Below are 27254 nucleotides of genomic sequence, written 5' to 3' on the forward strand. Positions count from 1 at the left end.
TAAAATTTGCCCTGCCTTCACTGCGTATCAATCAATCAATCAATTTTTTATATAGCGCCAAATCACAACAAACAGTTGCCCCAAGGCGCTTTATATTGTAAGGCAAGGCCATACAATAATTATGTAAAACCCCAACGGTCAAAACGAACCCCTGTGAGCAAGCACTTGGCTACAGTGGGAAGGAAAAATCCATTTTAACAGGAAGAAACCTCCAGCAGAACCAGGCTAAGGGAGGGGCAGTCTTCTGCTGGGACTGGTTGGGGCTGAGGGAGAGAACCAGGAAAAAGACATGCTGTGGAGGGGAGCAGAGATCGATCACTAATGATTAAATGCAGAGTGGTGCATACAGAGCAAAAAGAGAAAGAAACAGTGCATCATGGGAACCCCCCAGCAGTCTACGTCTATAGCAGCATAACTAAGGGATGGTTCAGGGTCACCTGATCCAGCCCTAACTATAAACTTTAGCAAAAAGGAAAGTTTTAAGCCTAATCTTAAAAGTAGAGAGGATGTCTGTCTCCCTGATCTGAATTGGGAGCTGGTTCCACAGGAGAGGAGCCTGAAAGCTGAAGGCTCTGCCTCCCATTCTACTCTTACAAACCCTAGGAACTACAAGTAAGTCCTGCAGTCTGAGAGCGAAGCGCTCTATTGGGGTGATATGGTACTACGAGGTCCCTAAGATAAGATGGGACCTGATTATTCAAAACCTTATAAGTAAGAAGAAGAATTTTAAATTCTATTCTAGAATTAACAGGAAGCCAATGAAGAGAGGCCAATATGGGTGAGATATGCTCTCTCCTTCTAGTCCCCGTCAGTACTCTAGCTGCAGCATTTTGATTAACTGAAGGCTTTTTAGGGAACTTTTAGGACACCTGATAATAATGAATTACAATAGTCCAGCCTAGAGGAAATAAAATGCATGAATTAGTTTTTCAGCATCACTCTGAGACAAGACCTTTCTGATTTTAGAGATATTGCGTAAATGCAAAAAAGCAGTCCCTACATATTTGTTTAATATGCGCTTTGAATGACATATCCGGATCAAAAAATGACTCCAAGATTCTCACAATATTACTAGAGGTCAGGGTAATGCCATCCAGAGTAAGGATCTGGTTAGACACCATGTTTCTAAGAGTTGTGGGGGCCAAGTACAATAACTTCAGTTTTATCTGAGTTTAAAAGCAGGAAATTAGAGGTCATCCATGTCGTTATGTCTGTAAGACAATCCTGCAGTTTAGCTAATTGGTGTGTGTCCTCTGGCTTCATGGATAGATAAAGCTGGGTATCATCTGCGTAACAATGAAAATTTAAGCAATACCGTCTAATAATACTGCCTAAGGGAAGCATGTATAAAGTGAATAAAATTGGTCCTAGCACAGAACCTTGTGAACTCCATAATTAACTTAGGTCTGTGAAGAAGATTCCCCATTTACATGAACAAATTGTAATCTATTAGACAAATATGATTCAAACCACCGCAGCGCAGTGCCTTTAATACCTATGGCATGCTCTAATCTCTGTAATAAAATTTTATGGTCAACAGTATCAAAAGCAGCACTGAGGTCTAACAGAACAAGCACAGAGATGAGTCCACTGTCCGAGGCCATAAGAAGATCATTTGTAACCTTCACTAATGCTGTTTCTGTACTATGATGAATTCTAAAACCTGACTGAAACTCTTCAAATAGACCATTCCTCTGCAGATGATCAGTTAGCTGTTTTACAACTACCCTTTCAAGAATTTTTGAGAGAAAAGGAAGGTTGGAGATTGGCCTATAATTAGCTAAGATAGCTGGGTCAAGTGATGGCTTTTTAAGTAATGGTTTAATTACTGCCACCTTAAAAGCCTGTGGTACATAGCCAACTAACAAAGATAGATTGATCATATTTAAGATCGAAGCATTAAATAATGGTAGGGCTTCCTTGAGCAGCCTGGTCGGAATGGGGTCTAATAAACATGTTGATGGTTTGGATGAAGTAACTAATGAAAATAACTCAGACAGAACAATCGGGAGAGAAGAGTCTAACCAAATACCGGCATCACTGAAAGCAGCCAAAGATAACGATACGTCTTTGGGATGGTTATGAGTAATTTTTTCTCTAATAGTTAAAATTTTGTTAGCAAAGAAAGTCATGAAGTCATTACTAGTTAAAGTTAATGGAATACTCAGCTCAATAGAGCTCTGACTCTTTGTCAGCCTGGCTACAGTGCTGAAAAGAAACCTGGGGTTGTTCTTATTTTCTTCAATTAGTGATGAGTAGAAAGATGTCCTAGCTTTATGGAGGGCTTTTTTATAGAGCAACAGACTCTTTTTCCAGGCTAAGTGAAGATCTTCTAAATTAGTGAGACGCCATTTCCTCTCCAACTTACGGGTTATCTGCTTTAAGCTACGAGTTTGTGAGTTATACCACGGAGTCAGACACTTCTGATTTAAAGCTCTCTTTTTTAGAGGAGCTACAGCATCCAAAGTTGTCTTCAATGAGGATGTAAAACTATTGACGAGATACTCTATCTCACTTACAGAGTTTAGGTAGCTACTCTGCACTGTGTTGGTATATGGCATTAGAGAACATAAAGAAGGAATCATATCCTTAAACCTAGTTACAGCGCTTTCTGAAAGACTTCTAGTGTAATGAAACTTATTCCCCACTGCTGGGTAGTCCATCAGAGTAAATGTAAATGTTATTAAGAAATGATCAGACAGAAGGGAGTTTTCAGGGAATACTGTTAAGTCTTCTATTTCCATACCATAAGTCAGAACAAGATCTAAGATATGATTAAAGTGGTGGGTGGACTCATTTACTTTTTGAGCAAAGCCAATAGAGTCTAATAATAGATTAAATGCAGTGTTGAGGCTGTCATTCTCAGCATCTGTGTGGATGTTAAAATCGCCCACTATAATTATCTTATCTGCGTATGCGTCATTTGGGACCACAGTGGCACGTCTGAGTCTAACTCTCTACACCCAAAGCAATCAAAGGGAATAATGTAATCATAAAGAATAAGTTGGCTTGTCAAAACATAATTGTTTTTATTTTTCCTGGCTTTGTCTATGCACACATGTACAGGAGCTTGCCCGCTTGTAAGTAAGTAGTATTTATAACTAAGTATAAATAAGTACTGAAAATGATTACTCAAACATGGGTTATGCTCACTACAATAGTAACTCTCATGGTTGCCAGGAAACAGTCGGTAAGGGTGGGAAAAGTTAATGGTGCAATGATTGTTGTTAGGTTTGATAACAGAACCCCAAAATGCAGGCAGCAAGAGGCAGGTAGTAAGTACAAAAACCCAGTGATTTATTGTCCAAATTACAGCCAAAACGTTAACCACTGACAAAAAGAGAAAAAGTTCCCAAAACACACAAAACAGATTCTAAATACACAAGTCACAAGGACTTGAATAAACAAAATAAAATAAAATAAAATAAAATAAAACACACTAAATGCTAGCAGTAAGCAACGTGAAACATCTGGCAAACAAACAGGAATGGAGGCGTGCCTTAAATGCACAAAGAACTGGGCTTCATATACAAAGCATGCATACGCACAAAAATGTGGCATATATTCGTCTTCTTGCCAATGTTCAGATGTATCAAAAGTGCAATGACCACCATGGAACTTAAAGGTGTGAAAAAGTGTAACATAAGAGAAAACCCACAAGAAGAACTATCATATAAAAATAGGCAGTCAAATAACAAAGTACAAAACCCAAAGACTAAGTCAAGAATTCAACAGAAAAGCACAGAATAAAAGTGCAAATAGCAGAAAAACTAACATGAAGATGAACACATTAAACAATGAAACTACAAAAAAAATTGAACACGAACCAAAAGCTAAATCAAGAAACACAAACAAAATGAATGTGGAACTCAATGGAGAACTGAATGCAAACCAGGAGGCCACAGGGGAAACATAACACTGAGAACTTGGAACACGGAAGACAAAACACAGACAGTGGAGAGACAGACCCGAGACAAAGACAGAGGATGACACACCAGGATGAGACAGGAGACAGGGGATAGACACCACAAGACACAGGAATGAGTGCTGACACACACAGACACACAAAACAAATCTTTTACTTCTTCTTATTGTTATATTAATCATGTAGTATTAGTAATTGCAGCAGCATTAACAATAGTGTTGAATGTTTGATCTCCAAAGTAACGGTCAAAAATTGTCTACGTCCATTGGATTCTGTGACATGGGACATATGTTGCCCCATAACTTTATAACTAACCATGACAGATGCTGCAAACTATTGACTTTTAAAACTTGAGTAACTCAACCAATAATTTGCATCACTCAACCAATAATTTGCAAAACTGGAGCAACTTTAAATTTTGTCCCCTGTACAAACTGAAATTGACCTTTGTCACCATTTCTGTTGTTTTTACCCCATAACTCCACAACATTCATTCATAGATAGTCCAAACTATACCTTTTTGGAAGCCTTATGGTCAGACAATGTGGTGTACCTTTTAATATGACTGGAGTATTTTTCAATTTTGACCTCTGTGTAATTCTTCATTGATCTCTAGCTGGCTACAGGTACCCCCCTGGGATGGCCATCTTACATTTGTGTGTAGGTCATGTATCATAAGTGCCCTTTAGTCCACTTAAATGTTATCAAAAACCTGCTTGGACTGTGAATTAATTTGTCAAAGGTTAAAATGTGCTTATTGTTACTGCTGAAGTTATAATAATATAATGTTTTAGCAGCTGATAACTTATTAAATAGTTATTGCATGCAAGTGTTTTGTCAGTGCTGTGGTTTAGTTGTAAAGGGCGCAAGTAGGTAAATATGACAGTCCTGCTAACTAGAACTAACACTGATAGTACTGTAACTCAGCCTTAACCAATCCTAGCATTTACTGAATATCACACACTTCATTTGAAAGACAAAGGAAACAGATTCAAAACATTTCATTCAAGACATTTCGTTGTGATTGTGTAGTTCTTGTGCTGATTGGTTACCTCTGTTTTTAAGGTGGAGCATGCTGACAATGTGTGCACGTGTTTGTGTGTTCACACAAACCTTTTAACAGCTCACCAGTCACAGTAAATTGGTGGTTGCAGATCGGCCTGTCACACTTTGCCTGATAGAATCAGTTGCAGCTCACATCAAACACACGTGCGCACACACACACACACACACACACACACACACACACACACACACACACACACACACACACACACACACACACACACACACACACACACACACACACACACACACGCATGCATGCACACACAAGAATACTCCAAAAGTGTCCAAAGTACCACTTCATACATTTTCAGGTGTCCAAGGGAGTTTATGCAGACCAAGTAGCTCATTAGGATGAGGACCTGGGTTTGAGTCTTGGTCACCCTACACCCTCAGAGGAGACACTTCATCTGTATTGTCTCAGTGCACCCGGCTGTAGATGGTTACCAGCCTTGGCTGGTGAAGTACTTTGTGATGGGGTGATGTCCATCCAGGGGAAGTTGCAGACCCGAACCCACATATGCTGTGGTATCTGGGGATAAGCACTCGAACCAGTGGACCTCATAGCCTGAATAAGACTTCTTCTTCTTCTTCAGGGGAGTTTGACCAGCACAAGTGCAGACAGGGAGATTAACTGTGTGAGTGTGCACAAAAACCCACAAACCTCATAAAGAGTTCGGCCTCTCCTTCAGCCTTCCACGGGCACATTCTCATGTATCTAGAATGTGGCTCCTGTACCGATTGATCGACCTTTGGTATACCTTTCCTAAAATCCGTCCTCCTCAGTGCTCACCATCTCCCAGCTTGTGAATTCTTAACAGGGTGTTGGTGTAAGGGAATCCTCCCTGAGAGACGCCTCCATCACACTGTGGGCAGCACTTAAGGCCTTGCTTAACTTCATGAGATAGTAGAACTTTCAGGGCTCAAAGGCATGTCCCTGGTTTCCTTACATAGGGCACCCAAGATAAAGTTTGCTTTCACTGATGCTTTTAATCTGAGAGGGATTTATTGTGATAATGTGAGACGGGTTGCGTCACAGCAACGAGGTTCACTCAGTACTTTCACTGATACTCATTGTTTGCAATTGGAAAACATTAACTTTAAGGGGATTTATGGACTTTAGTCTGTGTTTTTGCAGATTTATCACATCTTCTACTGTTTTCCCTCCACTACTTTGACTTTTTAAATTTTGAAACAAGCTAAATCTCATCCTCAACTGTCTTCCTGTTCCATCTTTGAATCCATTCAATCACATTTATTTACACTCATCTAATCACAATATAAATCATTTCACTGTGCTGTACTTGTAGAGGAAGGGCTAGACTGAACCCTTCAGGAAGAAACCTGAAGCAGACCTGATTCAGTGGGTTGGTCCTCTACTATGGCAATTCTTTCAAAACAGAACGCTCCGAGCAAGACTGCCAAAAATGTACAGGTTCTCAGTTATCTAGGTTGAACATATCAAGACCTTGACGCTACAGCAACTGGACTAGGTGGTCTTCAAGACACTCATCTTAGTAGATTCAGTAAGAGTTCTTTCAGCTTCTCCCTTTGAGGGATATGGATCTACATGTTGCTTTGCCACACGTTTTAGGCCAGATGCTTTCTGACGCAACTACACAACACATGGAGAATGGGCAGGGGGTGGCCTTGAACCAGAAACCTTCCACTCTGGCAACAAGTGCAGTAACTTCTGTAATCTTATTACAGTGAATTCAGTAATAAAAAAATGGATGAAGGTCAGGATTCTTACCAGTGCAGTTGAGCATAGGAGCCCCCTATGCTGTGATTTGGATCCTTTTTGCTGTGATTTGGGCCCCTATGCTGTGATTTGGATCCCCTATGCTGTGATTTGGATCACCTATACTGTGATTTGATCCCCTGTGCTGTGATTTGGATCCCCTATGATGTGATTTGGGCCCCTATGCTGTGATTTGGATCCCCTATGATGTGATTTGGGCCCCTATGCTCTGATTTAACCAGTGGAGAGCTTTTCAGTTTGTTTGTTTTTTTTTCTTTTTTAGAGGACATGTCTGATGTTATTTAACGTCCCAGTTAGCAACACAAAGTGGCTCTCAAAATGCAGGAAATAGTCTTTCAAAGGGCTATAAATTTCAAAATTTTCTTGGGGGGGATGCCCCTAGATCCACCTACATTACTCGTGCCTGCAATTGCTCGTCATACGGCTATGCCCTGCTAAGTTCTCCCCTATGCTGTGAAAAACTCCTGGTGAGAACCCTGATGGTGGCAGAGGATGTTGGGGGTGGTGGGTTGATTAAAGGGCCTTTTAGACTGAAGATGCAAAAAGGTCTGTTTAGTGTCGAAAGAGGAACACAGTGGACGGTATTTTTTGTTTTATGCAGCTTCTACATGGAACGGTTTGTCAGCTGATGTGATGCAGTCGGTTTCTGCTAAAAATTGACTGGCTGCCTCATCCAAATAAATAAAAATCTGATGTCAGATGTGAACCCAAAGTAAACACTAGGGCTGAGAGGCTGTAGTTTCAGGAAGTGGTCGAATGAACTCGCAGTGACATTCTGTTGCTGTGATATTTGTAGAAGTATAATGAAAAATTGATCTGGACCTGCCGGCGTGTCAGTTGACCCTCAGGAGGTGACTAAAACTTTCCATCCTGTGCCTCACTTTGCATTCTAAATATTGACTGAATGAACAGTAAAGTGTAGGTGGTGCACTTGTGTCCTGTCCTTTAGACTGCTCACACCAGATTGTCAGGGTATAGGGTCCTTAGATTTCACAAACACTCTCTCCCTTAATGCTGACTGGGGGTTTAGGGTAAGGATCACACGCAGTTCCTCTTCAAAATGTTCTCCCAGGTATTTTGTTCTTTCCAATCAACCTTGAAATCACCTCGCTGGCTGAGAGCCGACGGGATTGCCGGTTCTTTCTCTCACATTGTTTTTTTTTCCCTTTTCCAATCCACACACACCGACTCTCCCCCGCTGCCTTTATTTACTCTATAGATCGGAGAGAGGAGCTGTTGGAGAGAGGAGAAAAGCAATCAATAGTACAGGGGAGGAAATCAACAGGAGGAGATGATGCACCTGTGTGGGTGTGCCTGTTTGTGTAGCTAATAGCATCCGTTGTCCTTGACCCAGCGTCTATTTGGAAAGGCGAATGGATTCAAACCACTCTGCATGCGTAGCTGCCCTTTATATATATCATTTCAGCCCGTGAGGAAGCGTCGCATCATATTGGCACACAGTGAGCCACGCCGCCATTCCATAAACCTGTCAACCACACTGTCTTGGTCTATCAAACCCGATGCCTGACTTATGCTAATGCTGTCTCAGCAAAAAGTAAGTTTTCACTCCTTCTGTTGGTGCTTTACTGCTGACAGAAGGAGTCATACTCTGTCAGTCAGAGGAGGACTTTATTGAAGATTTGCCATGATCCTCGTGGAGTAGCAGCAGATGAACGCGCATGTATCCTCACATATTCTACGTGGTAGATCTGGAACATATGGACAAGACGGAGCCATTAGAATTTGTTTGTCACAGTTTAGGATCTGAAACAATCCTGTGTTGTCTGTTGTAGCAAATACAGTCTTGTTGATTGCGTTAAAACATTTTGGGCCTGATTTACTGAAATCCCAGATTATGAGTGCTAAATTGCATGTGTAATCCAGACGTTTGTGCTGTGGTGTAGAAATAGTTTTGCAGTTGATTTGCAAAGACTAATTGCGCAATTGATAGCGAATGGTAATGTGACGTTGACAGCAGTGTGTAAATGAGGATTGTGCGCAAGTTAACAACCATAATCATAAAATAAAATTCACTCAGGCACTTGTAGGTGTGCGCTTTTTGCTTTGTTATGCAAACTGCCACATAACTGAGCATGTTCACGCACTGGTAATTTTTAAAAACTCCTTGTTGTTCTATATACTGTGTATTTAAGCAAAGAGGTTAATCATGCTGCGTTCTGCCAGTAGAATACACACAGACAGCTGTGCGCACAGAGGCTCTGATATGTGCGTGTGTGTGTGATTCACCAACAAAGTGTGACATATCCAAACTTTTGTGCTGTGGTGTAGAAATGGTTTTGCAGTTGATTTGCGAAGACTAATTGCGCAATTGATAGCAAATGGTAACGTGACGTTGACAGCAGTGTGTAAATAAGGATTTTATGCAAGTTAACAACTGTAATCGGAAAATAAAATTCAGTCAGCCGCTTGTATGTGTGCGCTTTGTGCTTTGTTTTGCAAACTCTACCACATAACTGAGCGTGTTCACGCGTTGGTAATTAAAAATCTCCTTGTTGTTCCATTGTCTGTATTTAAGCAGACTAGTTAGTCATTATGCTGCATTCTGTCAGTCGAATGCACACAGACAGCTGTGCGCACAGAGACCAATGTGTGCGTGTGTGTGTGTGTGTGTGATTCGTCAACAAAGTGTGACACATCTATGACAGTAATGATCAGGATAGCACCTGTTACGCATGGAAACATTTGAAGTCAACCATTAACTCAAACTATACCTGATGTTTAACAATTCTTTTGTAATTCTGTGAACCAGGAGGTGGCGCCTCTGTGCTGCTGGAACAGCAGCCTGTCAAGTGCAATAAGTTAACGCCAAGGTGTAAAATGTGCAAAATACAGCTGATATCAGCGCCAGCTAAATTTCCTTTTGTCCTTGATAAATCGTGTTGTCTGTGCAAACATTATCTATTTGCATGTTCCCTGCCGTAATTTTTCTCACTCAGTGGACAAATTCCAGATTGCATGTCCTTGAAGGCAAAGGCACAAAATGGACAACATGTGCTATTTTGTGCATCTGAGTGTGCACTTTTGCAAGTGCTATAGTGTCTGTGCACTTTTTGTTTGTTTATTTTTGTTTTTAATTACCATTAAGTTTAAATCAGTTGCGCGTTCTGACTGTGGCGGTAACATGACAGTGAAATGTTTTCTAGTTCTTCCATTTGTTACCGCTGATGACCGTGTGAGCTCTTGTTCAATAAACCAGTATGCTGGAACCGGTTCTGTTAGGTTACAGTAATATTGGCAACCATCATGCCACTGTGTAAACCGTCACGTTGGTGCGTCGTTGTCTGAGGTGTCAGTGGACCCGTCATGTGTGACAACCAGACAGATTGGGAACCATATTGGCCCAACCCGCGTTGTCAAATTCAGTGTCATCATATTTGACACGGATGTTGAGGATATCTCACAATACTCCGATATCAGTGTCAATTTGGAGGAAGCGGCACTAATGTTGCAATATCTCGACTTTAATAATTGGTTTGTCATATCTCAATCTCTACTTTTCACTGAGATATGGGGGAATAGTCACAGAGTCACTTTTACATGGTTGTTTCATTTTGTTTTCTTTTTTTGCCCTCGTTGCTGAGATCCCAGTATTTTCAGTTTGTAAGAAGTGTTCCACAATCAAGTCCATAAATATTTGGACAGTGCCAAAGTTCTGATATTATGCATTTGTATACTACTGTAACATAGTTCAGATGAAACAGTAAATATGTACTTGCAGTGTAGATTTTCTGCTTTACTTCAAGGGGTTTAACAAAAAAAAAAAAAAGCATTGACGATTTAAGAGATTGGAGCCATTTTTACACACAGTCCTTCAATTTTTAGAGTCCACAAGAGTGTTATTTCTTACACAAATCACTTTTCTAGCCACTTTTCTTTTTGCAAGTGAGGGGATGGATACATGAACATTTACTGAAAATGTCCCAGACCTCATTTACATCAATCACTGTGTTGTATAGTAAATCTGTCTAGAGGTGACTGTTGGAATGACCTTTGAGCAGCGAGGTGGTTTCAGTGTTATGGCCCGGTCACACGGCACACGGCGATCTCTGAACGAAGGAGAAAAAACTCCCAAAGTCACAAATAGTCGAGAAAAAGTGGACGAATGAGCCGGCACTTCTCCCATCACCGAAAAGCCTGCGAGTGCAGAGCGCACACAAGAACGAAATGAAACTGAAACTAACAAAAGACAAACAACGCGAACGGCAACCTTGACGCTGTGATCGTTTCTGCAGCGTGTCTGTGCTCTCCACTGCCACCTGCAGCTGCGTTGTCTTGACAGCAGGTTTGTCTTCGCTACAATGTGTGCGGGACACATGCACGTTGGAGCCAGAGACAACTGCAACGTGCATAAATAGTTAAAGTAGTTTATAAAACGTTCTTGCCGCTGTTCTTTCTGTATGAAAACGTTGCTTTTTGTCCCACACATGGATGAGTCACGTTCAACTCGTCAGCTCTTTAGTTGTTGATCCGTTAAGATATCATAAATATTCGTGCAAGACGTTGGAAATGGGAGGTTGGACGAAGTTGGACAACAATCAAACAGAACTCTGACGGTATGGGAACTACGCAAACGATGAGGAACCGTCAAGACAGAAAGCAAAACGGAATATGGACAAATTGAAGTTGTCAGGATTCGTTCACATTTTTCAACAGTTGGAAAACTGTGAAGAAGCGCCAGCTACAGGAACAACGCTGGACAACGGTTAAACAATGTTTCTGAAAGTCAAAGTAAGTCCAGATTTCTTGTTTCATTTTGGCTTCGGTGCCCTTCGTTAGTGCTGTGTGATCGGGGCTTAAGATAAACAAAGAAAAGCAAGTTTCAACGTGACATCCCAAACGTTGAGTCGATCAGCTAAACAAAGCTGGACTACTGCTCCACAGCATGCGCGAGCAATGCCCCACACTCCAATGGCAAAAGTTGAACTATATTCTATAGAAAGTCACTGGACTTTTGCCAAACTTTGAGCTCTGTCTGTACAACAGTGCCCTCTGCTGAGCTACGTCAACCTGCATTGAACACAGGAAGTTTAGACCCCTGGAGTGCACTTTCAGAGACTTTTCAGAATCTGCTACAGCCGCTTCACGTCATCGTGTAAACGGGCCCATATGGACCTGTCTGCATCAACACTTCCCGGGGTGCGTGTGGGGGGGGGCAGTAAAGTTATCAGTGCCTCTCGCTACAGGCAAATACCTGCTCCGAGTTCATTAGAGAAACTCTATACCGTCAATAAGAGCCCTCGAGAGGCTAATGTGTGATATTTGTGTGATTCCCCACACAGGCTCAGATAACCTTCTGCGTGTCTGATAGGACTCAACCCGTTTGGCAGCTTTAGTCACAATATTCTGAGTGTCACACTCACGCTTTGATAAATCGCTGGCAAACATCGAGCTTATTAGTGTGATTCAAGAAACTTATGTCACTGATAAAACTTGCAATTTATGCTGCAAAGCTTCTCCTTTTTGTATTCTGAAAACATCTCGGGTGCTGTCAAACGAATAACCTTTTCAAAGGGAAAAGCTAATTGGCAGATCCATTTTCTCTTTCTGTGTCTCACTGGAGTGTCGGTGCCCCGCTGCCTGTCGCTGTGTTCACAATCATCCATTACCACTGTGTACTCATTACTGTGATATGCCATACTAATACTAATTAAACTGCAGTGCCACAGTCACAATGCTGTGCATCGCGTTTGGTTGCAGGAGGCGCCGTCTTTGCCCCTCGAGATAGCTGTGATTGCACAATCGCACATTTTTGTTTAGCCAAGAAAAGCAACATTTATTTACTCGACAAAGTTTTTCTTCTCCTTACAGGCACCGGTAGGTTGATGCAGAGGTGTTGCATTTATGCAGATCTGTCATATATTCAGACTGTATTTTTTTTAATGTTCAGGCTCTTAATTGGCTTATTTATGCTGTTCATGAAAGGTGACATTTTTGTGAAAATATTAATTATGTGTTGCAGCGAGACCTTTACTGTGTGGCCATGAGTTACAAATGCATAGGAACAAGATCATTTGCCTAACGCAGCATAACGGATCAGCTCCCACCAGTTTGCAGTAACAGAATCAAATTTCAGCCAAAGATAAAAGTAAAAATACATTAATTCTGTTTTTTGCCTATTCAAATGATGTGAAAACACAGCATTTCATTATTATAATAGTCTTTCCCAGAAAATATAACAGCAATAATAATATAATAATCATAATCTTGTTGGTAACTTTCTGGTGCAGATTATCAGTTTAACAGTGCCATTACAGTCATGTATAAACATATCTATAAATAACAATACAATAAAATCAAGTTGTTATTAAAAATTATTATATGGTATGGTATTATGCCAACTTCTGATTGGCACATTCGCCACTTTCTGAGCTGTACCACATGCTGAGTTGACCGCTGGTGGAGCCGAGTAGACCGCGCATGCGAAACGAGTACAGCATAGCGCTAGCTAATCGAGTGACACCTTCTATCGATAACGACCAATGAGATAACGCGATACAATGCCTACTTTGGCTGTCAGTTTGTTGACAAGATGGCAGAAGACAGGTTTGCGTCTCTTATGGCGAATGGCGAAAAAGAAAACAAGCCTGATGACTCTTCGTCACGGACTTAACAGGCATCTCCAGTCGATCGATGGGATGTCAGTTGGTGCAATATGACAGTAATAATAAAGAGTTGAAACTTGAGAATGATTTTTCAGTTTTAGTATGTTTGACAAACTCCCAAATTTATTGTTTACATATAATAAAGCAGTTATAGACTTTTGATTTCGATGCACCCGTGATTATGTGGACCTGGTCAGGATGGGTTTCACCTCGACGGCCTCGGTGAACCCCATCCTGACCAGGTCCGCATAATCACGGGTGCACCGAAATCAAAAGTCTATAATTGTATAAAATAAAAATTGGGTGTGTGCAAATTATATATAAAAATCCCAGCTATACACATCAAGATACATCGGCTATGATGCGATTCAGGAATTATACTTTTTATTACCCAAGGCCATCAAGCATGGCCATTTGGTATTGCAAAAACTTTGCGTCTGTCCATCTGTCCGCCTGTCCATCTGTCTGTCTGTCTGTCTGTCTGCCTGTCCATCTGTCTGTCTGTCTGTCTGTCTGCCTGTCCATCTGTCTGTGCTCAGCATTAGTCCAGTCCTGTTACTGCCAGAACCTTCATATTTACAGGGAACATTCTTGGGACACAGACCTTGGACAAGTTCAAACATGGCTAACTTTGACCTATTTTAAGAGGTTAATAATTCATATTCTGTTTCATCCTGTTTGTTTATTATTTTGAGTGGCAGAGGTGACAGCCAATCAGAGTGGAGCGGCACCATGACGCCAGTAGCTGGTCTCTGTAAATTCGCTTCATTTATGTGTTTATATAATGTGTTTCTCATATATTCTGTAAAAGCTAGCACGAAGTAAACACTTCTAAAACTGAAAACGCTGTCTTTGGAACCTAATAACACATCTGATGGGATTTACAAGAGATTTGGCAGACGTTAGCCTGGTGGCATCACAGACTAGCTGCAAACCATTTCATTTGTGTGTAAATATAACCTCTGTTATATATTATATAAATGCGAGCAAGAAATAAACACTTCTAAAACTGAAAACGCTATGTTTGTTACCTGATAACACCTCTGGAGTAAATTACAAGCCATTTTGTGGACGTCAGCACGCACGCTAGCTTCCGCTAACTCGAAGCTAACTTTTGCTCATGTCAAAAGCTCCTAAACGTAAATATTGTTTATGATTGATTGATAGATAGAGGGGCTTTATTGAGCATGTGCAAATTGTAAGAAAGACAATAGGATCTTGATAATTAATGTAAATAACAATAAATGTATAATTTTATATATATTTTGCACTGGAACCGATTAAACAGCTGCAAATTACAAAGCATTGCGTTATATTTTTTATTATTGTTGACAACCAGGTGGACTGAGACAATGAAGATCGCAGACCTGATTTACTAAGACTCCATATAACAAGTGCTAAATTGTGTGGACTTTCCAAACTTTTCCACGTTGGGTTTGAGAGCATTTTGCGGGTGATTTACAACGAATAAGTGCGCAGAGGACAATGGGTGATTATACAGACCAGTGTCATGCTTTTTTCATGATACAGTCACAAAAGTTTTCAAATTTTTGTGGCGCAGTCAAGTTTAGTTCACTATTTTTAACCCTACCCCTAACCCCTACCCTAACCATAACCTCCACATCACCCCAAATTTTGTGATACTGTTACAAAAATGTGATGCATTATTGTGACGGTATCACAAACTAATATATTAAATACATTTTGCCATCATGAACTGGCATGAGATCAGGTTGGATAACATGAGGGAGACATCAGTGTGTAAATCAGGATTTTGTGTTAATGACCATGAGCGCAACATGAAATTCAACCAGTGACTTACATGTGTGCACAAAATAAGACAAAAGCATGTTTGAAATTAAAATGTTATTCATTAAACATTTACAAAATCAATAATCTCTCCCTTTCGGTCACCACAGCATATGCAAGATGGATTTGCATGTTGTTGTTGTTTTTTTTTTTTTTTTTTTTTTTTTATGCCGGATGCCCTTCCTGACACAACTCCACATTACATTGAGAATGGGCAGGAGTGATCTCGACCCAGGAACCTTCTGCTCTGTAAACAGCTGCACTTAATTGCTTGGCCGCCACCCCTGCAGACCAAATAAACAGTTAATGTACCTTAAAAATAATTTGTCTGTTCTTTCATAGGAGGTGCAAGGTTTGTAGCACAAGCCTGGATTCTGACTTATTTCAGTTATTCTGCTGTAAAGGGGAGGGGAGTTATTCTCTCCCCTCAGCCCCAACCAGTCCCAGCAGAAGACTGCCCCTCCCTGAGCCTGGTTCTGCTGGAGGTTTCTTCCTGTTAAAAGGGAGTTTTTCCTTCCCACTGTCGCCAAGTGCTTGCTCACAGGGGGTCGTTTTGACCGTTGGGGTTTTTCTGTAATTATTGTATGGCTTTTGCCTTACAATATAAAGCGCCATGGGGCAACTGTTTGTTGTGATTTGGCGTTATATAAATAAAATTGATTTGATTTGATTTGATTTGATTAAAGACTCTGTATCCACTTTTGTGTCTACTCGGAAATCCCCAATAATTATTATTATTATTATTATTGTTATTATTATTACAACTACTACTACATCTAAACAGGTAAAAATTGGTTTTAAATGAGCTGTATCATCTCAGTCAAGCGATCACATTCCAGTTTAGTTTTACACTCAAACGTCAGTGACATACTGAAATATCTCAAAGACATGTCATTCTGTGAGGTAATATTTTTCCAATCAGATCTATGACATTTCATTGCCTCCTTGGAATTGCAAGTTTATGTTGCTTGAAATAAGATGAAATGATGTCAAGGAACCACATGGACCCATACTAGGAAGTCTAGAATCTATCTTTAATGTGCCTTTGCCAAGTCTCTGATTTATTCAAGGTTGCTTCTTTGATGCTGAGCTCTTTAGATCCATGACATGTGTGCTTCAGAGGTGGATGGCCGTCCCTTGAGTATGGGCGACTGGTTTCACCTCCTGACAGCCACCTTTCTGCCTCTTGCTGAGTGCTCTGAGGGAGGGTGAGGGAAGGGAACAGGGCCATGAAGTGACGGGAGCATCAGGATAGAACGGAGGGTTGCACCTGCCCGATTCCTCTCAGCTGTCACCAGGAGGGTCCAGACACTTAACATCCACACTCACAACCCAGTCAGGCCAGTCGCAACAAATATACACGGCAGCACAAAAACAACGTGCACGCACAAGCACAGCAAGAAAGGTGCCCTGCTTTTGTCTGGCTGAACCAAGCAGAGGGACTGACGTTAGAGGATGAGATGAGATGGACAGGCGAGGCGACGTGACAGCGCACTGAGTAGAGAGTGGATTAGACTTTAAAAAGAGGAAAATGGTGAGAAGAGAAACTCACCTCGAGTTTCACGTCCATCACCGTTTAAAACAGAAAAAAAACATTAGCTTGTGAACTCACTGAGCAGAATTTGTGATACAATCCAACACAAAAATTTTGAAAAATATTGCCTTTTTCTAACATCAAATTGTAGACACTTTTTTTTTTTTTAAATTTTGTTTATAAATCCACCCTGACAAAATCAAAACAGATTTTGCCACTCAACCAAAACCATCATCAGAATGCACATTGATTTGGGCTTTGACCTTTACACATTAAAATTTTTTTTAAATCCTTTATTTTTTAAAATTTATTTGTTTATTTGTTTCAAATAGCTCATTCCCTGAAAAGCTACAGCACCTATAAATATCAACTTGCAAATATATAAAATGTTGTCTTCTGCAGATTTTTTATTTTAACTTTTTCTACCCACCTGTTTTCTTAGAGAAGACATTTCACCTGTCATGTGCCACTAACCCACATCACGGTACCACATTGCATACTGGATAGCAACCATCGAGGCAGGTAACCGAGTACCCAATCTATTGCCACTTCTCAAAAGTAACCAAACATCTGCTGCTGGTAATCCCCTTGTCCTTCTCCAGTTGCCGTGGTCCTCAACACTGAGGCTGTTGTAGCTAATGTTCTCTCACCATACAAGTGATACTCCTCCTCTCCCTAAGTCTCCATTCATTTAAGAGAAAGTCATTCCAGTTGTACGCTAGGAACCTCCAAAGAGACCAGGGCTCAGTTTCATAAAGGAACCTAATCTTGTTTAGTCAGTAAACTCACTTAGTTGATTAGTTTTTTTACATTAATTGTTGCACAAAGCGCTTAGTTGGCTGACGTTTCACATTACCTGACTAAACTTTTTAGCCTGGTACAGAGGAGGCTAATCTTATTTTAGTCAATAAAACTTCAATGTTGTGTGGGCCGCTGAAGAGGAGGTACTGCTGGCCCACCACCACCAGATGGCGCCCTGCTTGGAGTGCGGGCTTCAAGCAGGAGAGGGCGCCGGAGCCACTGGGCGTGACAGCTGTTACTCTTCATCAGCACCAGCTGTCACTCAGTCAACTCATCACCATCTCCATAAAGGCCGGACTGCGACTCCACCTCCTCGCCGAGAAATCAACTACCATTCAGGTAATTTCTCTGCTGATTTACAACACTAAGTAATAATCTGAACTTCTTTGCAGCCGTTTTTCTGTGGTGTGTCCTTATCTGTGGGATTGGCGTTTGGTGTGGACTGCGACGGCTTCGCCTCACACCCCAAACCAGATAAGTGGTTAAACAGGAGCTGCACGAGTGTGTGATTGGAGGTGGAGGTGCTCCCTCCTTAAAGAACACAGACTGTGGGATTACTGAGTGTGCGAACTGGCACTCATCAATACTGTTTCTGTTCTCTGCCAGCAGTACCGGGTCTGACTGCTGAAGACAGTGGCCACCTGGGGCGCAGGGCTTGGCGGCTCCGGTGTTCTTCAGGTCCGTTGGTGGTGGAAGCTGTGTGGGATCCGGCTCTTCTCTCACCAGACGTCTTCTATCTTCGAGCCTGCCCACACGTCACCTTGTGTATAATTGACATTCCACCATATTGTTTTTGTCTGTACTTCGTTGTGCGATTCACAACATTAAATTGTTACTTTTTGGCTTATCCATTGTCTGTTCATTACCGCCCCCTGTTGTGGGTCCGTGTCACGACACTTTCACAACAGGATTTCTCGGCCAGCGTCATGGATCCCGAGGGGCGTCAACTATCGCTTGAACAGCCAATGGAAGAGCGAGGTGCACAGGCGCCAGCAGGAGGCGTGTTAGGTGAGCTGCAGCACATCTTAACCGCTTTTACTGCTCGGTTGGACTTAGTCACCGAGCAGAGCATTGTTCTCAATCGTAGGATGGAGGCTCTTACCGCCCAGGTGGAAGCGCATGCTCAGGGCGCTGCTGCAGCACCTCCTCCTGCTGACCGAATGCCAGAGACAGACATTCCACTGGTCGTTCAACGAACCCCCCCACCTTCCCCTGAAGCATACATAAGCCCTCCGGAGCCGTACGGAGGCTGTGTGGAGACGTGCGCGGACTTCTTGATGCAGTGCCCGCTCGTCTTTTCACAGCGTCCCGTCATGTACGCGTCAGACGCTAGCCGGGTGGCTTACGTTATAAATCTGCTTCAAGGAGAGGTACGCGCCTGGGCTATGGCGCTCTGGGAGCAGAATTCATGGCTCCTAACAATTTACACTGAGTTTGTGAGGGAGTTCCGACAGGTGTTCGACCACCCTCATAGAGGCGAGACCGCTTCAAGCGTGCTGCTGTCGATACGGCAGGGGTGTCGGAGCGCAGCGAAGTATGCAGTCGACTTCCGCATCGCGGCAGCACGGGCCGGCTGGAATGCTGTTGCGCTCCGTGTCGCCTTTATAAAGGGACTGTCTCTGGTCCTTAAGGAGCACCTGGTGGCGAAGGACGAGCCGCGGGATTTAGACAGGCTTATCGACCTGGTTAGACGGTTAGACACCCGATTAACAGAACACCGACGGGAGCGAGACGAAGGGCGTGGTCAGGCACAAGCCGTCCCTCTTCCTCCTGGGTCCGAAAGGGAGCCGACTTCCCCACGCTCCACAGCCAGGGCTCTCCACGTGACGACAGCTCCCCCTGCTGACGTTGCTATGGAAACGAGCAGGGCCAAAAAGCGATCAGATCAGAGACAAAGGAGGCTGATCCGTGGAGAGTGTTTTCTCTGCAGCTCAACCGAGCACACACAGAGAGAATGCCCCAAACGGTCAAAACAGCAGCACTCGTCCTTAGAGACTGGGCTAAGGGTGGGTCACAACACCCACGCGGGGAAATCCCGAAGATCTGCACGAATCCCAGTCACGATCCTGAGTGGGGATCTAACCCTTCACGCCCCAGCACTGGTGGACACGGGGTCGGAGGGGAATCTGCTGGATAGCAGATGGGCAAAGGAGGTTGGGCTCCCTCTAGTGGCCTTACCATCACGATTGTCGGTGTGGGCACTAGATGGCACCCTTCTTCCACTAATCACACACCAGACACAGCCAGTGACATTGGTGGTGTCTGGGAATCACAGGGAGGAGATTGTGTTTTATGTAACACCTTCTACCTCCCGAGTGATTTTGGGTTTTCCATGGGTGTTAAAACACAATCCCCGGATTGATTGGCTGTCTGGGGTTGTGGTTCAGTGGAGCGAAACCTGCCACCGGGAGTGTTTAGGATCCTCGGTTCCACCCGGTGTGACAGCTAAGGAGGAGGCATTAGTCCCCCCCAATCTGGCGGCGGTGCCAGCCGAGTACCATGACCTTGCTGACGTCTTCAGCAAGGATCTGGCACTCACGCTGCCCCCACACCGTCCGTACGATTGTGCCATTGATTTGATACCGGGAGCTGAGTACCCGTCCAGCAGGCTGTACAACCTCCCACGTCCGGAACGCGAATCAATGGAGACCTACATCCGGGACTCGTTAGCTGCCGGGTTGATCTGGATCTCCACCTCCCCGATGGGTGCTGGTTTCTTTTTTGTGGGCAAGAAGGACGGCGGACTCCGTCCATGCATTGATTACAGAGGGCTGAACGAGATCACGGTTCGCAACCGATACCCGCTACCTCTGTTGGATTCAGTGTTCACGCCCTTGCATGGAGCCCAAGTTTTCACAAAATTGGATCTTAGGAATGCTTATCACCTGGTTCGGATCCGGGAGGGAGACTCGTGGAAGACGGCATTTAACACCCCATTAGGTCACTTTGAGTACCTGGTCATGCCGTTCGGCCTCACCAATGCACCCGCGACGTTCCAAGCGTTGGTTAATGATGTCTTGTGGGACTTTCTGCATCGGTTTGTCTTCGTATATCTAGACGATATACTCATCTCTTCTCCGGATCCTGAGACCCATGTCAAGCATGTACGTCAGGTCCTACAGCGGTTGTTGGAGAACCGGCTGTTTGTGAAGGGCGAGAAGTGCGAGTTCCACCGCACTTCTTTGTCCTTCCTGGGGTTCATAATCTCCTCCAACTCCGTCGCCCCTGATCCGGCCAAGGTTGTGGCGGTGAGAGAGTGGCCCCAACCAACAAACCGTAGGAAACTGCAACAGTTCCTCGGTTTTGCAAATTTCTACCGGAGGTTCATCAAGGGCTACAGTCAGGTAGTTAGCCCCCTGACAGCCCTGACCTCCACTAAGGTCCCCTTCACCTGGTCGGATTGGTGCGAAGCCGCATTTAGGGAGTTGAAACGCCGGTTCTCGACTGCACCGGTTCTGGTGCAGCCCGATCCCAATCGCCAGTTTGTAGTTGAAGTGGACGCCTCTGACTCAGGGATAGGAGCCGTGCTATCCCAGAGTGGGGAGTCCGACAAGGTTCTCCATCCATGTGCCTACTTTTCCCGCAGGTTGACCCCGACTGAAAGGAACTATGACGTCGGCAATAGGGAACTTCTTGCGGTGAAGGAGGCTCTTGAGGAGTGGAGACACCTGTTGGAGGGAGCATCGGTACCATTTACAGTTTTCACGGACCATCGGAACCTGGAGTACATTCGGACCGCCAGGCGTCTGAACCCCAGGCAGGCCCGCTGGTCGCTGTTCTTCGGGCGTTTTGACTTCCGGATCACCTACCGCCCTGGGACGAAAAACCAAAGATCTGACACCCTGTCCCGGGTGCATGAAGAGGAGGTCAAGACCGAGTTGTCAGACCCCCCCCCCCGAAACCATCATCCCCGAGTCCACTGTCGTGGCCACCCTCACCTGGGACGTGGAGAAGACCGTCCGGGAGGCCCTGACACAGAGCCCGGACCCGGGGACAGGTCCGAAGGACAAATTGTACATCCCACCAGAGGCCAGGGCTGCGGTCCTTGACTTCTGTCACGGTTCCAAGCTCTCCTGTCATCCAGGGGTGCGAAGGACCGTGGCAGTGGTCCGGCAGCGCTTCTGGTGGGCATCTATGGAAGCCGACGTCCGGGAGTATGTCCAGGCCTGCACCACCTGTGGCAGGGGCAAAGCCAACCACCACAAGGCCCAAGGCCTCCTCCAGCCTCTGCCCGTGCCTCATCGCCCCTGGTCTCACATCGGCCTGGACTGTGTCACGGGCCTCCCGCCGTCCCAGGGCATGACTACCATCCTCACGATAGTGGACCGGTTCTCCAAGGCAGCCCACTTCGTGGCCCTCCCGAAGCTCCCGACAGCCAAGGAGACTGCAGACCTCCTGGTCCAGCATGTCGTGCGTCTGCATGGAAATTCCATCGGACATTGTCTCAGATCGTGGTCCTCAGTTCTCTTCCCAGGTCTGGAGGAGTTTCTGCAGGGAAGTGGGGGCCACCGTCAGTCTCTCCTGGGTACCACCCCCAGACGAACGGCAGGCAGAGCGGACGAACCAGGAACTGGAGCAGGCCCTCCGCTGCGTGACCTCCGCGCACCCGACGGCCTGGAGTGACCATCTGGCCTGGATCGAGTACGCTCATAAAAGCCAAGTTTCATCTGCCACCGGCCTCTCCCCGTTTGAGGTGTGTTTGGGGTACCAGCCCCCATTGTTTCCGCTAGTGGAGGGAGAGGTCGGGGTGCCCTCGGTCCAGGCCCATCTGAGGAAGTGCCGTCGGGTGTGGCGTACCGCCTGCTCTGCCCTGCTCAGAGCCCGGACGAGGGCTAAGGCCCATGCAGACCGCCGGCGTTCCCTGGCCCCTGCATACCAGCCCGGGCAGGAAGTTTGGCTATCCACAATGGACATCCCCCTGCAGGTGGAATCGCAGAAGCTCAAGGACAGGTACATAGGACCTTTTGCCATACTCAAAGTCCTCAGTCCGGCCGCAGTGAAGCTGAAGCTACCAGCTTCACTGCAGATTCATCCAGTGTTCCATATTTCAAACCCTACCACACGTCAGTTCTCTGCACCCCCGGACCGGCGCCGCCTCCTGCCCGGTTCATAGATGGAGAGCCTGCCTGGACCGTGCGCAGGCTCCTGGATGTCCGTCGAAAGGGCCGGGGGTTCCAGTATTTGGTGGACTGGGAGGGGTATGGACCCAAAGAACGTTCCTGGGTGAAGAGGAGCTTCATCCTGGACTCGGCCCTCCTGGCCGACTTCTACCAGCGGCACCCGGACAAGCCTGGAGGCGCCCGTTGAGGGGGGGTTCTGTTGTGTGGGCCGCTGAAGAGAAGGTACTGCTGGCCCACCACCACCAGATGGCGCCCTGCTTGGAGTGCGGGCTTCAAGCACGAGAGGGCGCCGGAGCCACTGGGAGTGACAGCTGTCACTCTTCATCAGCACCAGCTGTCACTCAGTCAACTCATCACCATCTCCATAAAGGCCGGACTGCGACTCCACCTCCTCGCCGAGAAATCAACTACCATTCAGGTAATTTCTCTGCTGACTTACAACACTAAGTAATAATCTGAACTTCTTTGCAGCCGTTTTCCTGTGGTGTGTCCTTATCTGTGGGATTGGCATTTGGTGTGGACTGCGACGGCTTCGCCTCACACCCCAAACCAGATAAGTGGTTAAACAGGAGCTGCATGAGTGTGTGACTGGAGGTGGAGGTGCTCCCTCCTTAAAGAACACAGACTGTGGGATTACTGAGTGTGCGAACTCGCACTCATCAATACTGTTTCTGTTCTCTGCCAGCAGTACCGGGTCTGACTGCTGAAGACAGTGGCCACCTGGGGCGCAGGGCTTGGCGGCTCCGGTGTTCTTCAGGTCCGTTGGTGGTGGAAGCTGTGTGGGATCCGGCTCTTCTCTCGCCAGACGTCTTCTATCTTCGAGCCTGCCCACACGTCACCTTGTGTATAATTGACATTCCACCATATTGTTTTTGTCTGTACTTCGTTGTGCGATTCACAACATTAAATTGTTACTTTTTGGCTTATCCATTGTCCGTTCATTACCGCCCCCTGTTGTGGGTCCGTGTCATGACACTTTCACAACATTCAATGTCTTACCTCAAAAAATGGCAGCTACCATGTACCACCACTTGATGGAACACTCAAAAGCACCTCTACATCACTCGTATTCCTTCAAAAGGAGAACTTCCTTTTGGTCGTGGTTGCAGAAGACGACTGTCATGATGTGTTTGTGACAGTTCTAACACAAGCCACCGGGTGTCGCTGTTAGGCTGAGCAGCATTGTGTGCACAAAAAGGTTGAGGCAAGACAAAATGTAGAAGAAGAAACTGAAGAGTGAAACTGCTAGGCTAAGTCGTTCTGCAGTTCGTATGAGTCCGTAAATGTTAATAAAGCCAGTTAACGAAACAAAGGCTGGATAGTATATGACAACGACCAACCCGGAAGTAAACAAAACTTTCACGCATGGAGCCATCTCTCGGCAATGGCACGCGCAAGTCCGTTGTGCCTGTGAAAACAGTCGACTAAGGTAAGACAGCTAATATACAAGTTTAACCATTGACGTGAAATTGTGATTATACGGATAATGTTGAGTGACTTACTGAGGTCCACTAAGAAAGTTTAGTAAATTGAAAGATTAGGTTGCTTTATGAAACCGGGCCCTATTGTAATCTTTTAGTCTACTAAGCTTATTTAGTCAACTAAGGTTAGTCACCCAACATTATCCGGGTAATCTCCGTTTCATATAGACGGCTAAACTTGTAGATTAGCCGTTTTACATTAGTCTTTGATTTTCATGGGCATAGCGGCCTTGAGAGTGCCATTGCCAAGAAACGCCTCCAATACGCAACAGTTTTGTTTGCTTCCGGGTTGGTCTGTCTACAGCTAACATGGCGCTCCCCGGCCTTGGCATCCGTAAACATCTCCAGTGGATTATTTCGGTCCTGTAACATCCGCCCCACTTCACATCTCTCCTTCCTCCTCCATCAAGTGGTGATACATGATAGCTGTGTTTTTTTGAGGTAAGGCACTGAAGTTTTGTTGACTAAAATAAGATTAGCCTCCTCTGTACCAGGCTAAAAATTTGAAACTTTAGCCGACTAAGCGCTATGTGCAACGACTAATGTCAAAAGATGAGTCAACTAAGTGAGTATAGTCCACTAAACAAGTTTAGACCAATTGATGAAACCAGGTCCTGGTACCAAAGACATCTAGTCATTGCTGTAGGTCACTAGTTAGTGTCCCATTTCTCACAAGACAGGAAGCACCAGGTTCCTAAAGACTTAAACCTTTGTTCTCCTGCGAATACATTGGCATTGCCAAACACCTCACTACACTGAGGTGTCCATCAGTTCATGGATCCATAAGAGCCTCCCAAGAATCTCTCGATCTCAAAGGCTGAGGGTCCAGAGACATGAATGTCACTGAAGTGACAAAGTTCATGGTCAAGGTGTAAATCAAAAATTGAAATACCACTTTGAACAAACAATGAAAATTTGATCTCAACGAGCATTTATCACAAGATGGTTGTCTTGCTTTTCTGAAGGGCATACAGCCCTCGCCAGTTTTCTGATGCCTGAGTGTGCACACCAACACAGAGTCTCAGCGGTCACAGTTATCGCTATGACAACAGCTGCTGAGAATTTATTAACGATGCTGTATTTTACAATAATCCCTGATGGCAGCTCGCTCAGTGTTGATGTCAGATGGCACCGTCAGTGAGATTACTCACTGCACTACCTGATCATCTGTTATAGTGAATTTTCTCAAAATCTGGCTGTTTGACTGTTTTGGTGACATTATGACACACAACCAGACATTATACTTATATTTTTGCTTGGTTGCCAGAACACATCATACACATTGTAGGTGTTATCTGAAAATCAACAATTATCTGAATATTACAGTGAGACAGACTGACTGACTACTTCAGAGGAAATAGACATGAGTCTGTTTATTTTAAGGTTTTACAACATACCACAATTTAATTTTTGCACACTTGAATACATTTTAGCTTCATATGGATTATTTTAAAATGTCTTTGGAAAAATAGTTTAATTTTGAATGTCAAGGTAATGACGGCAGACATTTTCCAAGATGGCCACCAAAACAACCTATCAGAAATCCATTTGATTGATGTCAAATTGCATTTGGTTATATTATATTTAATTTGCCATTTATGGTTTTACTTTTATTTTACTTATGTGCCACATTAGAGAGATGTTTATTACATTTAGTATTAGTGGGATCCACCCACCACATGTTTTGAAAGTGTTCATCTCTTGAAACAACTAGATGTCAGCCAATTAAAAGGTGTTAAATGTTGAATACATTGTGTTATATTGTGTATTGTGTAATATCCAGTCAACATGGACAAATGGGAAGTTGTGCCACTAAGAGTGTCATATTGTTGTGGGAACATGAAAAATTAAACCTGGTATGCCTGAAAACTTGGCAGCAAGTTCACACAAATGAAATACATAACATTTGTGAGGAAATAAACATTTTAGGGTCAATTTGGTGGCCATCGTGAAATTAGGCTCTATCTTGGATTTTGGTCATTTTGATGGCCATCTTGGAAAATTGCTGACATCTTGGACTTTCAAGTGGCTAATCCACCAGATTTAAGTTCAGTCTTGGGAGCCATCATGTTAAATTTGGTGCTTATACCAACATTTGCATGACTTCACTGTAAAATTGATGTCTGTTCTGCTAAGAAGAACATTTAGGTCACAATAAATCCATTTTTGCCTCAGTAATTTCAGTTACAAATTTAAATTCAAAATGGCCAGAAAATTCCATTTAAAGGCCCCTAAAATGCCTCAGAGTGACAAAGAATAAAATTATAAATTTAATAACACAGCATCATATTTTGGAGGAGTTTTAGATGACATCTTTAATACCTGGCTTGTGTGCAGTTTTTATTGTTGGGGACATTGTAGTTGTTTTTTAGGGTCATACGAGGGACCTAAAAGTGTTGGTATGCATTACTTTGGGTCGAGTACAAAGGGATGGTCACAGCTCCCCTGCTATTGTGTAAACACGTGTGTCACAACTGGTCCATTTCTCGACTGTAGAAAACAGGTGCAATTTTATCAGGTTTTCACCATTTAGAGTATAAAGGTTCGTGTGGCTGCAAATAAACGCACTTCCAAAAGGTTTGATATTGAGCTACGGGATCAGTAGGATGACAGGACACTTCCGACAGCCGCACACATGCAGGATCCTAACACAATACATGGCAGATAAAAGTCAAGTGTGCTTTGCGGACCCTATTGAGAAACAGCCCCCATGTGTCCTGCACGATTAAAAAAATAAAAAAATCAACATCAAATATCAGACTTTAGCTCAGAAATACCTCGAGAATATAGATTCTGTGCAACAATGGCAACACAGCCCCTTGACAGACACTGTGCTTTTATGTCAGGAGTGTGAGGCTGGATCGACTTTTGTGTTGCGTTGTAATAAATGGGATAATAATACGAGAGCCACTTGTAAAATAATATAACCTCACACACAGTTTGTGTGATCTGTGCCACACTATCGGCTTTCCAACTGCAAACAAAAATTGAAGCAGGATGGGCGTGATATCAGAGGTCACCTAAGGAAACTTTAAAACTTCTGGAGGTGTGCGTTTGGGGAAGGCAGTTGTGGGCGTGCAAAACGGTTCTTCTAGCTCCTCTACTGTACTTGAGTGTTGAATGTCAATCTTGTT

General features: G+C 44.1%; 1 protein-coding gene and 1 long non-coding RNA gene across 2 annotated transcripts in view; one reads left to right on the forward strand and one right to left on the reverse strand.

Moving 5' to 3' along the window:
* Nucleotides 1–27254, forward strand: part of plxna4 (plexin A4) — a 658913-nt gene that overhangs the window by 423921 nt on the left and 207738 nt on the right. The gene's annotated exons all lie outside the window — the stretch shown is intronic.
* LOC117504477 overlaps nucleotides 1–27254 on the reverse strand; it is a 757689-nt gene that overhangs the window by 54575 nt on the left and 675860 nt on the right. The window lies entirely within an intron of this gene.

This window comes from Thalassophryne amazonica, chromosome 22, assembly GCF_902500255.1.
Source record: "Thalassophryne amazonica chromosome 22, fThaAma1.1, whole genome shotgun sequence".
Classification (NCBI taxonomy): Eukaryota; Metazoa; Chordata; class Actinopteri; order Batrachoidiformes; family Batrachoididae; genus Thalassophryne; species Thalassophryne amazonica.